Source organism: Ornithorhynchus anatinus, chromosome 2 (assembly GCF_004115215.2).
Source record: "Ornithorhynchus anatinus isolate Pmale09 chromosome 2, mOrnAna1.pri.v4, whole genome shotgun sequence".
NCBI lineage: Eukaryota > Metazoa > Chordata > Mammalia > Monotremata > Ornithorhynchidae > Ornithorhynchus > Ornithorhynchus anatinus.
The window spans coordinates 59,121,716-59,136,167 of record NC_041729.1 but is presented as its reverse complement, the minus strand read 5'-3'; the positions used below and the strand labels follow the sequence as shown (position 1 = coordinate 59,136,167).

General features: G+C 41.4%; 1 protein-coding gene across 1 annotated transcript in view; it reads left to right on the top strand.

Annotated features, from left to right (window-relative positions):
• The window catches only part of RBFOX1 (RNA binding fox-1 homolog 1), a 1,878,609-nt gene that overhangs the window by 336,654 nt on the left and 1,527,503 nt on the right, over positions 1 to 14,452 (top strand). The window contains exon 2 of the mRNA XM_029058016.2: positions 11,003 to 11,064. The gene's annotated coding sequence lies outside the window, so the exon portion shown is untranslated. The remainder of the gene's footprint in view (positions 1 to 11,002; positions 11,065 to 14,452) is intronic.

Here is a 14,452-nt window from a genome sequence, read left to right as displayed (position 1 = left end):
GTAGCATTCACTTACTGTTGCTTTTCTACAGAGCCTACCTCAGAATATTTCCTTTTTATAGCAGTACTCATGCTACTTGATTTTTTCTCCTCAAAATGGGAAAAAAAAGTTATAAGAAAAAGGAAATTTACCATTGTATTTTCCATTCCTATTAGTCTAATAACTTCAAGCCTTGTTTCAACCTCACTGTGACAAAAAGGGCTGAAAATCTCCCAGGATGATCAGCTGTGTGACAAATCCTCCTCAGACCAATATTTTAGGAAGTCACAAATGCAGGCCAGAGCCAGGAAGAATGGAAAATCTGAACACTCACCTGCTGAGAGCTACAGATGGGAAGCTTGTTCTTCTTCCCCATCTGCACAGGCCTTTTTCCTGAACATACGGAGCCCTGAGGGAATGCCACAAGATTTCAAAGAGGCCACCCTCATCATCAAAGTGAAAATGCTAACTGCAGAAATTAACATGGCTGCTCACTCTTCTCCATGACTGGCTCCCAGAATCTCCATTTGGACTGGCAAATGGGGAAAATTTTCAATCTTCCACATCTAAAATCCCAAAGTGGTTTTTGAAAGCAAGGTCACCATAAGGGATCTGACTTTGTCTATGAGGGTAGGGCCGACCTCCAATGGCATGAAAATGGAAAACTAATAATAATAATGTTGGTATTTGTTAAGCGCTTACTATGTTGCAGAGCACTGTTCTAAGCGCTGGGGTAGATACAGGGGAATCAGGTTGTCCCTCGTGGGGCTCACAGTCTTCATCCCATTTTACAGATGAGGTAACTGAGGCCCAGAGAAGTTAAGTGACTTGCCCACAGTCCACACAGCTGACAAGTGCAGAGCCAGGATTCGAACCCATGACCTCTGACTCCAAAGCCCAGGCTCTTTCACTGAGCAACTACTTGCATGAGAGTAGGGGTAGGTATAAACAGTTTAAGGAACTCACTTCGATCTTCTGCATCACATGTTGATGATGATGATGGGTATTTGCTAACGCACTTAGTATGTGTCAAGCACTGTTCTAAGTGCTGGAGTAGTTATAGTGTAATCATGTTGGACACAGTTCTTGGCACCACATGGGGCTCCCAGTCTTAATTCCCATTTTACAGATGAGGTAACCGAGGCCAAGAGAAGTTAAGTGATTTGCCCAAGGTCACAGAGCAGACAAGTGGCCGAGCCAGAGTTAGAACCCAAGTCCTTCTGACTCCCAGACCTGTGCTGCATCATTAGGCCACCTTGCTTCTCTAACTTGGTTCCATCAGCCTGGCCTGAGTCAGGTTTCCGAGTTATCTCATCCCTTAAGTAATTTTCCATGTCATTGAATGTGGTCCAAATTGAGCCTTATGAGCCCACAGAGTGTTGAAGTGTGTACAGCTTTGGAGACTCATTTTTTTGGGTAGAGAGAGCCTACCTGTCTGTGGAAATAAACAACCAAGAAGCAGCATGACCTAGTGAGAGACAGTGTTGCCTAGTCGATAGAACACGGGCTTGGGAATCAGAAAGGATGTGAGTAGTGATCCCAGCTCCACCACTGTCTGCTGTGTGATCTTGGGCAAGTCACTTAACTTCTTTTTGGCCTCAGTTGTCTCAACTGTGAAATGGGCATTAAGACTGTGGAGCCACATAGACTGTGTCCATCAGTTTAATGGTATTTATGGAGCACCTACTACTAAACGCTCAGAGAATGCAATACAACAAAATTAGCAGACGTGTTCCATGGCCCATAACATGCTCACAGTCTAGAGCTCAACCTGATTGGCTTTGTATCTACCTCTAGGGCTTAGTACAGTGCTTGGCACATAGTAAAGCACTTAAACAAATACCATTTAAAAAGCCATATTCTGCCTGCAAAATAAGTCTCTTTAGTTCGAGGAATTTATCCATTTATAGGGCATGAAATCACACATTTTACCAATTCAGTCAATCTGTAGCATTTATTTAACTCTTACTGTGTGCAGAGCATTTTACTAAATGCTTGGGAGGGTACAGTGTCTTAGAGTGGGAAGTTATGTTCCCAGCCCACAAAGGAAGAGAAACAGTTTTAGCCTAGTGAAAAGAGCACAAGCCTGGGAGTTGGAGGAGCTGGGTTCTAATCTTGACTCTGCCCCTTGCCTGCTGTGTGACCTAGGGCAAGTCATTTTACCTTCTCTGGGCCTCAGTTCCCTCAACTGCAAAATGGGGATTAAATAGCTGCTCTTTCTCCTAATTAAACTGGGAGCTACATGGGGGACTTGATTATCTTGTATCTATTTCAGCACTTACTAGAGTGGTGAGAGCATAGTAAGTGCTTAAGAAATATCACAGTTATTGAAAGAGACCTTGTTTTTACTTATGTCATATAGTTCCAAGGGTATAGCTCAGTACTCTGCACACGGTTGGTACAAATAAATGTTCTTGATGATTATGATGATTATGAGTATCTTTCAGGAATAATTTTCTCATGGTTTAACTGAGAATTCTTGAGGCAGGGAAGACACATCTTGACTGACTGTACCTCGTTCCTTAGACAACACTGAAAGCACACTCTGTTCAGAGACCTCACCAAAACATGTGAACCCATTAGTAGACCTACTCTTGAGAAGGAACCTAGCATGTTTGGTAGCTAGGGAAAAAGTCATCTGTATTCTTAGCAAAGCAAGGTGGCCTAGTGGATAAAGCATGGGCCTGGAGCCACAGGATCTGGATACTAATCTCTGATCCATCACTGGTCTGCTGTGGGACTTTGGGAAAGCCACTTCACTCCTCTGGGTCTCAGTTTCCTCAACTGCAAAAATGGGGATTCAATATCTATTCAATATCTCCTACTTGACTGTGAGCTCCATGTGGGACAGGGACTGTGCCCCATCAGATGAACTTGTTTCTACCTCAGCACTTAGAACAGTGGCTTGATGCAGAGTATTAACAAATACCATAAAAAAAAACCTCTCTGGTTGTGTCAGAGTTGTGTTGGAGGTGGCAATATCTTGTCTGACTGTCCATAACTCTAACCTCCAACTCCGTCCTGAAGCCTCAATTGCCGTTTCCTCTTGTCACTATTGTCCTAACAAATTTTGTTCTGTATTCTAATGCTGGTTCCACTCCTTGGCTGCTGTGTGACTTTGGGCTGGTCATTTCACTTCTCGGTGCCTCAGTTACCTCTCTATAAAATGAGTTGATTCTGTAAGCCCCAAGTGGAACCTGAAACTGCAATGAAACCTGACTGACTTGTATTTACTCCAGGGCTTAGTACAGTGCCTGGCACATAATAATTGCTTAACAAAAAGGACATGAAGAAAAAGAAGAAAAGAAGACCAAACTCAAAACATCAGGTGTAGGCTTCCCAATATTCCCCCTCTAGTCCCCACCTCCCTCCTATCCCCATTGTCTTGTCTTATGCCATCGATTCATCTCAACCCATAGCGATGCCACAGTCACATCTCCTCCCAGTATGCCCCACTCTCTCTGCAATCACTCTGGTAGTGGATCCATAGAGTTTCTTGGTAAAAATACGGAGTGGTTTACCATTGCCTCCTTCCACATAGCAACTTGGGTCTCTCCTCTCAACTCTCTTTTATGCCTCTGCTGCCCAGCACAGGAGAGTTTGACTTGTAGCAGGATTGCCTTCCAATCACTAGCCACTACCCAAAGGTAGGAATGGAATGGATGTCCTCTACTTGACTCTCCCTTCTGTAACTGAGACTGGTAAAGTACTGGTAACTCTCCACGTATGACCCTGAGAGGGGCCTTATCCCCCATATGCTCCTCTCAAATTCTTCTCATCTCTCCCTACGAAGAGATTACCCACTTGCATTCGAAATCTACCTACCTCTGGTTTCAAAGCCCCAACTCTCCTTTTTTTTATAAACCCTCTGACCTGCTCTTTTTTCCCCAGCCCCACAATACCTATGTAAATATAACTTATATTGTACTATTTCCCCCTATCCCTAAATCCCTTTTAATGTCTGTCTCCCCAGTAGATTTCAAACCTTTCCTGGGCAACGATCATGTCTACCAACTCGGTTTACTGCTAGCATAAAGTAAGCACTCAAAAGCCTATCAATCAATCAAGTAATCAATCAATTCATCAGTGGCAATTATTGAGTGCTTACTATGTATAGTAGCACTGTACTAAATGCTTGGGAGAGTGCACTACAATAAAATTAGCAGACAAGGTCCCTGCCCATAACGAGCTTACAGTCTAAATAAATACCGCTGATTAATTGTTTGAGCTAAATCTTTCTCAACCAATCCTAACCTAAGCAGTCATGTTCAGAACATGACAAAGGCCCCAGGATATAACATAATGACAATTCTGGGGCAGATTTTGAAACAAGATGAGAAAAAGCTACAACAACCTGAAAACTGTTAAAATTCAAATGAATATGAGTTTGTAAAAGTCCTATGAAATAAAATTCTCCTGGACAAGAAGGGAATTCACCATCCTGAAACATGGAAGTCCTAACAGTCAACCAATATTTTGTTAGGGTTTTTTGAATAGAGACAAAACCATTTTAAAATTGAATTCAATAATCATCTTGAAAATCTGAAATTCACAATTAGCACTACATCTCTGCATTGGTCTCCCTGCCATCCAAGGATAGAAGAACTAGCTATCGAGAACCCCACGGTGGATTCTCCTTCAGGCTAATGAGAGCTTAGCAAATGCCCATCACCTCTTTTGCCATGAGTGAAGGGCCTTTAGACAAAGTCTTAGGACACCAGAAATCAGAAGCAGATAGCCAGATAACTGAACAGTGGTAAATCCCTTCTCAGAAGCAGGGGTTGCAGGTCTGGCCACACTTAACCTTTGTCTTGCTCACTCTGCATGCAGATTCTCATACCTCATCTCAAGGATCAATCAATCAATCTTATTTATAGGATCAATCAATCGATCTTATTTATTGAGTGCCTACTGTGTGCAGAGTACTGTACTTAATGCTTGGAGAATACAATATAACAGAGTTGGTGGACATGTTTCCTTCTCACAAGGAGAAGCATCATGGACTAAGTAGATAGAGCAGAGGTGTAGGATCAGAAGGTCTTAAATTCTAATCCGGCTCTGCCACGTGTCTGCTGTGTGATCTTGGACAAGTCACTTTACTTTTCTGTGCCTCATTACCTCTCTGTAAATGGTGCTCACAGTAAATGTAAAATTGGGGCTCACAGTCCTCCTCTTAAAAATGGTAATTGAGGCTGTGAACCCCGTGTGAGACAGGATTGTGTCAACTCAATTAGCCTGTATCTACCCCAGAGTTCTGGCACAGAGGTAGCACTTTAATAAATACCATTAAAAAACACACCAAAGGGCAGAGTTGGGATTAAAAACCCGGTCCTCTAACTACCAGGCCCTTGCTCTAAGATCTTGCTTTCTCCTCCTCTTCCCCTTCCTTCCCTTATTTTCCCCATCCTTTCTCCCTCTTTTGTTATAGAGTTGTGAAGGGACAGACCAGCAAGCAAGACTCGAAGTCCTGCTAAATTTTTGACTAATGGCTTTAAGATTTCAGAATCCAGTTTTCAGTTGATCTGTCCCCTGTCAATTATGGATTCAGCACAGGACACCTTTATGTCCAGGATTTATGAAGACATAGTTTGGGAGTGGCATGTGCAAAGGGACTTGAGAGGAGAAATACAGTAGCTCTGGAGCAAATGGAATGGGGTTGTAGTGTCCTGAAATTCCAGGCTCAGTGCATTAAGGTGGAAATAGGGCTGATGTCCATAAAGGTTGCATGCATATTGATGTCATTATATCACCTGGAGTGCTGGTATAATGCATGTGATGTCACAGAAGTCTCAGGGTATATTTTTTTTGAGGGCTTTCACTGGTCACCTAGGGTACTGGACCACAGGTGTTGTTTTACATTTTTTAATGGAATTTGCTAAGTGCTTACTATGTGTGAAGCCACTGTACTAAGCGCTGGGGTTAATATAACCTTAATATATAATCTCTCTCCTCTGTATATATAATATATATATGTAATCTAACCAGCGCTTATAACAGTGCTTTGCACATAGTAAGAGCTTAAAGATGCCATCATTATTATATAAGAAAATCAGGTTGGACACTGTTCCACATGGGGCTTTGCAGTCTTTAAACTGTTTTACAGTTGAGACACAGAGGAGTTATCTCACTTGCCCAGGATCATACATCAGACAAGTGGCAGTGCAATCTATCAATTAATGGTGTTATTGAGTGTTTACTGTGAGCAGAAGAATAATAATAATAATAATGTTGGTATTTGTAAAGTGCTTACTATGTGCTCGCCCTATTCTAAGCACTGGGGTAGATACAGGATAATCAGGTTGTCCACATGAGGCTCACAGTCCTTAATCCCCATTTTACAGATGAGGGTAACTAAGGCATCGAGAAATTAAGTGCTTGCCCAAAGTCACACAGCAGACAGGTGGCGGAGATGGGATTAGCACCCATGACCTTTTATTCCTAAACCTGTGCACTTTCCACTGAGGCCATGCTGCTTCTCTGTACTACAAGAGAACTGTATAAGAACTTGAGAGAGTACAATATAACAAGAGTTGGTAGACACATACCCTGCCCATACTGAAATTTACATTCTCAATGATGGAAGAGGGATTCAATTCCAATCTCTATTTGGGAGAGCAGAAGCCCCAACAAAGGAAGTCACTTGAGATTGGCACCTTAGAGCACACGGCCACCCTGACTCTTACAAGAGCAGGAATTACAACCTAGGTCCTGTGACTCCCTCTTAGTGTTATTACATAAAGAGGCCATAGTTACAACAAAAGCACCCAATCAATCATATTTATTGAGCACTTACTGTGTACAGAGCACTGCACTAATTGTTTGGGGAGTACAATATAACAGAGTTGGAAAACAGGTTCCAGCGCACATTGAGATTACAGTCTAGAGGGGGAGAAAGACATTAATATAAATATATAAATAACAGGTATGTATATAAGCACCTTGGGGCTGAGGGAACGGAGAATAAATGGTACAAATCCAAATGCTAGGGCAAATGTACCTGCCCTTTTTAAATCAATCAATTGATTGATCATATTTATTGAGCACTTAGCGTTTGCAGAGTGCTTGGGAAAGTAGATTAGACAGTAGAGAGTAATAATAATAATAATAATGTTGGTATTTGTTAAGCGCTTACTATGTGCCGAGCACTGTTCTAAGCGCTGGGATAGACATAGGGGAATCAGGTTGTCCCACGTGGGGCTCACAGTCTTAAATCCCCATTTTACAGATGAGGGAACTGAGGCACGGAGAAGTTTAAGTGACTTGCCCACGGTCACACAGCCGACAAGTGGCAGAGCTGGGATTCGAACTCATGAGCCCTGACTCCAAAGAGTAGAAAGTATAGAATAAAGTAGAGTAGAGAAGTAGCATGGCCTAGTGAAAGAGCAAGGCCTTGTAAGTCAGAGGTCCTTCACTCCTTATCGAAACACTAGCCCACTCCCTTCTTCCCTCCCTATCTGCCATTTTCGACTGTTTGCTCTCCAATGGCTTCTTTTCTGTTCCTTTCAAACATGCCCATATCTCCCCTATCCTAAAAAAATCATGCCTTGACCCCACAGCTCCCTCCAGTTATTGCCCTATCTCCCTTCTACCACTCCTCTCCAAACTGCTTGAACAAGTTGTCTATACTCCCGTCTCAAGTTCCTCTCCTTCTGCTCTCTCCTTGATCCCCTCCAAACTGGCTTCTTTACCTGTCACACTACAGAAACCACCCTCTCATGGGTCACAAATTACCTCCTTCTAGCCAAGTCCAAACCCATCTAGTCCATTCTAATCTTCCTTGACATCTCAGTTGACTTTAGCAATGTCAACCACCCCTTTTCCTGGAAACATTATAATAATGTTGGTATTTGTTAAGCGCTTACTATGTGCAGAGCACTGTTCTAAGCGCTGGGGTAGAAACAGGGTAATCAGGTTGTCCCACGTGAGGCTCACAGTTAATCCCCATTTTACAGATGAGGTAACTGAAGCACAGAGAAGTTAAGTGACTTGCCCACAGTCACACAGCTGACAAGTGCAGAGCGGGAGTCGAACCCATGACCTCTGACTCCGAAGCCCAGGCTCTTTCCACTGAGCCACTCTGCTTCCCCAACATTATCCATCCCTGGCTTCACTGACATTGTCCTCTTTTGGTTTTCTTCCTCTCTGGTCACTCATCTCAGTCTCTTTGAGGGCTCCTCCTCTGCCTCCCTCCCCCTAACTATGGGAGTTCCTCAAGGTTCAGTTCTGGTTCCCCTTCTCTTCTCCATCTACATCTACTCCCTTGAGAATTTATTCATTCACATGGATTCAACTACCACCTCTATGAGGATGATTCCCAATCTACATCACCAGCCCTTATCTCTCTCCCTCTCTGCAATGTTGCATTAACTCCTGCCTTCAACACATCTCTACTTGGCTGTTCTGCCATCACCTCAAATTTTACATGTCCAAAAGAGAACTGCTTATCTTCTCACCCAAACCCTGTCCTCTCCATTACTTTTCCATTACTGTAGACAGCACTTCCACCTTTCCCATCTCACAAGCCCTTAATCTTGACATTATCCTGATTTCTCTCACTCATCCTACATATTCAATCAATCACTAAATCCTGTTGGTTCAACATCCCCAACGTTACTAAAATCTGTCCTTTCCTCCCCAACCAAACTGCTACCACATTAATCCAAACATTTATTCTATTCCGCCATGATTACTATATCAGCCTCCTTAATGACTTCCTTGCCTACTGTCTCTCCCCACTTCAGTCTGTATTTCACTCTGCTGGCTGGACCATTTTTCTATAAAAATGTTCAGAACCTGTTTCCTCATACCTGAAAAAACCCAGTGGCTTTCCTCTGCATCAAACAGACTCCTTACCATTGGTTTTAAAGCACTTGATCACCTTTTCCCCTCTTACCTCACCTCACTACTCTCCTTCTATAACCTAGCCCACACAGTTTGCTCCTCTAATGCCAACCTATTTACTATTTCTCGATCTCATCTATATCGCTGCCGACCTCTCGTCCACATCCTGCCCCTGGCCTGGAATGCCCTCCCTCCGTATCTGACAAATACTCTTCCCAACTCTTCAAAGCATTATTGAAGGCACATCTCCTCCAAGAGACTTTCCTTGACTAAGACCCCCTTTCATTTTCTTCCACTCCCTCTGCATCACCCTGACTTGTTCCCTTTATTCATTCCCACTCCCAGCCCCACAGCACTTATATACATGTCCATAGTTTATTCATTGATATTAATGTCAGTCTCCCACTCTAGATTCTAAGCTCAATGTGGGCAGAGAATGTGTCTGCTATATTGTTATAACGTACACTTCCAAGAGCTTAGTACAGTGCTCTGCACACAGTAAGTGCTCAATAAACATTATTGATTGATTGATTGGTTCTTTCTAACTTTCTGTTTCTTGGTATGGTATTGGTATGTTATTTGTTAAGTGCTTATTCTGTGTCAGGCACTGTATAATCGCTGGAGTAGATACAACCTCATCAGGTTGGGCACAGGCCTGTGCCACTTGGGGCTCAATGTCTTAATCCCCATTTTACTGAGCAGACAAGAGGCAGAGCCAGGATTAGAACCAAGTCCTTCTGACTCCGAGGTCTGTGTTCTATCCATTAGACCATGTGGCTCATTCATTCATTTATTTGTTCAATCATATGTATTGAGTGCTTACTGTGTGCAGAGCACTGTACTAAGTTCTTGAGAAAATACAGCACAACAGTAAACAGTGACTTTCCCTGCCCAGAATGAATTTACAGGCTAGCGTTTCTTATCCACTCTCTGTATCTCTGTTCCCCCCAACATGGGGTAAACAGCAAGTGGAATGTTAAGGGGTACCCCCTTCCTCCACGCAGAGAAACACTCTATATATGCAAAATCTAGATTCTTCTGTAAGATGGCACTAGTGGCATTATCCTGTCATATTGCATACCTGATGTAATCTGTGTCATGTCATGGGTTTCTCCTTGTCTGGTATATTCATTCATTCATTCATTCATTCATTCATTCATTCATTCATATTTATTAAGCACTTACTGTTGCAGGGCACTGTACTAAGTGCTTGGAAAGTACAATTCAGCAAGATATAGAGACAACCCCTACCCACCAACAGGCTCACAGTCTAGAAAGGGGGAGATAGACATCAAAACAAGTAAACAGGCATCAATAGAAGCAATATAAATAAGTAGAATTATAGGCATATACACATAATTAATAAAATAAATAGAATAACGAATATGTTCATATATATACAAATGCTGTAGAGCAAAGAGGGAAGGTAGAGCAGAGGGAGGCAGTCGGTGCATTGGGGAGGGGAGGAGGAGCAGAGGAACAGGTTATATGAAGGAGGTCCATCGGTGCCATCTTACATGTCAAATCCAGGAATTTTAGTGCACTCAGTCATACACTCAAACAACCATAGAATCCATGGAGCACTTTTACCACACCCAGGGCCAACTAGGAAATTTGGGTATCATAGACCAAAAGAAAGGATCCAGAGGCATTTGAATGACAAAGTAACTAAAAGAAGTTGGTAAAAGAAAAGCAGCATTCCCCAGTCAAACAGGCAACCAAAATGATTACCTAGTTGGTTCATTTGGTAAAATTGACCTGAATCTTCTTCTGGTGTCGTGTCCTTGAATTTAATTAAATTTGGACAAGGTAAATCAGTTTTATTGTGCAGCAGTTTCCAAATGGGAATCTGTGGAGAAGCAATGTGGCTTAGTGGAAAGAGTATGGGCTTGGGAGTTAGAGGATGTGGTTCTAATCCCAGCACTGCCACTTGTCTGCTGTGTGACCTTGGCAAGCCACTCAATTTCTCTTTGCCTCAGTTACCTCATCTGTAAAATGGGGATTAAGACTGTGAACCCCATGTGGGACAACCTGACTACTTTGTATCTACCCCAGTGCTTATAACAGTGTTTGGCAAGTAGTAACCACTTAACAAATACCATTATCATTGTTATTATAAAAGGTTAAACATAATCTGAAAGAGGGTCATGATTCTCAAAATTGTCTTGTATCTTTCCCTCAGGAAACTACACAGAAATTCATGCAAGTGGTTCTTTCAGTTTCCATGACCGGAGTCTCCATTCAGTAAGTGCAGCAATTCCTTTTTTTTCTTTTTCTTTTTTAGATTAAAACTCTATCTGGCTCCTGTCCCTTCATCCATATGAAAGCTCCTTCCGGTAACCACAAGGTGCCTAGTTAGGCTTTGAAACCTGCATGTCTGTTCTTCTCCAGAATAGCTTCTTAGGAGTCAGAGATCCTACACAGGAGGCCTGCAGGGCTAGGCAACCCATTCTCCTTCCTTAGTGAATTCTCCTCTCCATTTCTGGCCACAGGTTAAAATGAAATATATTTCCTTTGTTGCATTCATTTTATAGGCTTGGGTAATGTCACTGGGATTGTGCTTTATTTCTTATTCATTCCAATAGAACTGCAATGTATAAAGAAATGCCATTGCACTTGGATTAGTTAGTGGGGTCACATTTTCCTTGAGACATTTAAGAGCAATTCATTTTACTCTTATTTTTTTTAGCTTGCAGTTCTAACTCCTGTGTGAAGCTTATGGTGAAGGAGAGTTTAATAATTGTAGATTCATAGCACACGTTTCTGACATTTCATTTTTTTTTTCTCTTTGGCCTTTGTTGTTCCTAAGCAGTTTTTCCCTTCCTTGTTGCTCAAAGGTACTTTTTAGAGAACTTAGCAGATTTTTTTTTTCATTTCAACTATCAATTGGTTATCTGGTGGGATTAATTTTTTCCCAATATAACCTCTCTCAGAAAGTTGAAACTTAAGTTTCCATGGCTTAATCACTTTCCCGGTGAATGGTGTGCATTACATGCATACATCTGCTTCACAAAGTTTAAAATTACCAGTTAATATTGTAAGAATTATTTCACTCAAGGCAGATTCCTTTCTTTAGCTTTGGGTTATTTAATAGCTTTCTGAAATTTGAATATTTTGTATTTGATGCATCAAATTTTATATGTCATGGCACTGCTTAGCAGAGTGAAAAGATTTATGAATTCATAATAAGGAAAATTATGATCAAAGCATGTTGATTTATCCTTCAGTGGTGCTGCACAACTCCCATGAAATGCTTCAGAAATTGCATATGTGAATCAAGAGGGAAAAAATGTGGTAGCTGCTTGATGCAACAGAATCACTGAGTGCTGCCCCTCTCAGCTAAAGCTTAAATTACACAAGAGATTAGGTGCTCAGCATTTGTTCCTAGCAATAAAAGAAATTTCATGTCTAATTCGCTTTGTACTACATCTTTAATGACTTTGAAGTTCAGGTTTCCTCATTCCCTTAGAACTACAAGATTCTTTGGGGAAGAAGCAATGTTCTATGTGTCTCAAAGTCTTGAATTTATTCTGAAGGGTTAAATATGCTTGCTGTTTGAGTTTTTTTCTGTCTCAAGCAGACATCTCTACCCTAGGAGGGCTGCATAGTTGAAGCACTGGGGATTAAGAAAGGTCTTTTGTCTTTCCCAGCATGTGACACAAATTGCTACTCCTGCTTAGGAAATTTTAGTATCAACCTAGGATTGAGGCTGAAGTTTCTAACCTAGGGGAGGCACTATTCCCTGAGATAATTAGAGAACCGTTGTAAGAGAGCTTGTGTTAATCTGTCTATGGATGTGATTTTTCAGTATCTACAACCCTAGTCTCTGTCAGAAAATATTAATTTGCTTCTGCAGACCAGCACATAGATTTCTGGTGGTGTTTAAGAAATAAAAGAAAAAAAAATACTCATTTAGAAAGCTCAAGGCTGCCAAATCTCTGGATGCATAATTGGTATCATTACTTTCCCCTGTGATCATAACCTAACTGGCACAATGAATATCAATCAACTTCTAGGGCCAAAGGGTCATTTTTTTTTCCTCTGTAACAAAGATTGAAGTCCAGTGTGTCGCTTGGTAACAGGTTATGCAGATTAGCTGGCTCTTAAGTAGACCATATGGACAGCAGAGCATCTATTTCACCCATGACATGATATACATATGTAGTACAATACTCATTATGGAATAGTTTGTCTGTCCTACTCCCTGGTTTGAAATGGGATTTTACAAGAACATTCAAATTGAAAATCAGTTTAATGGGGATGGTAGATGTTTGCATGTTTCTTCAGGAAGTGAGTGATTCATTTCCATTTCAGATGCTTACCATTTGGGATCTTTCAGTGTTATTTCCTGTTAAAGAGCTAGTAATACAAAATCAATTTCCAGGCAGAATTAAATACTATCACAAAAGCTCTACTTTTGTTTTGGGTCTTCAGTGGATTTGGATCATTGAAAAAGGCTTATTGGGGCTCTTGACTCAGAAAATCATTCCCTTGGGTGGCTCCTCCCTGTTTCCTCAGGGACTGGGGAGAAGAATGGGCCCTAAGAAGGGAAATGACTTCTACCATTACAACAGTAGAGAAGCAGTGTAATCTAGTAAAAGAGCCTGAACCTGGGAGTCAGAGGACATGGGTTCTAATCCCAGCTGAGCCACTTAACTGTAGGACCTTGGGCAAGTCAGTTAACTTCTTGGTGTCTTAATTACCTCATCCATGAAATGAAGATATAAAGTTGTGAGCTCCTTGTGGGACATGCACTGTGTCTAATCTGGTTATCTTGTATCTATCCCAGTGCTTAATACAGTGGCAGGCACATAGTAAGAGCTTATCTAGTATTATTATGTGTTTAACAAATCCTAAAAACCCCCCAACAGAATAGAAAAAGACAGCCCTGGAGCAAGAAGGGCATAGGGAAGGGCAGACTGTAAAAGATTGAGCATATTGAGCAGAGCTGTTGGTAGGATAGGGGTGAAACAAGGGTGGAGTGGAAATCAGGGTGAGGGCAGGGTGAGACCAGGATAAAGCAGTGGTGGACATTTCAATTGTGGTGTTAGGGAGAGTGACACATTTTGAAGGGGTGAAATGTAGGATCACCAGTCAATTTAACTATTTTGAAGCAGAAATTATTGGATAAACTGGAAAGGGAAAAACAAGGCCAAGAGAGAGAATGTTGAAAGGTGAAATGTTTTCTCCCAAAGCAGAATCTGATATGCTTCATGTGCAAAAAAATCCTATCATCTAAAAATGCTATTTTCAGTATATTTAGTGACATAAAACAATGGACTTTTTAATACTGGTTTATTAAGAAAGGGCAAAGCCCTTTATCAGCCTTCTTATTATGAGAGAGAAAATAAGATTTCTAATTGTCATCAATTTGTTGATCACTTACAGTATGCAAGGCAGAGTACTAAGGTGTTTGGGTATACAACAAAGACCCCTATCTTCAAAGAACTTACAGTCTAATGGGAAAGTCACAGGTAGTGGAATTCATATGCAAGGAATGAAGGGAAATACTTTGACAGCCATGAAAAATAAAAGTGAGGAAAATATTGATAAGTGGAATGAATTAATGCATCATTCATTCAATTGAATTTATTGATTACTTTCTGTGTGCAGAGCACTGTACTAAGGGCTT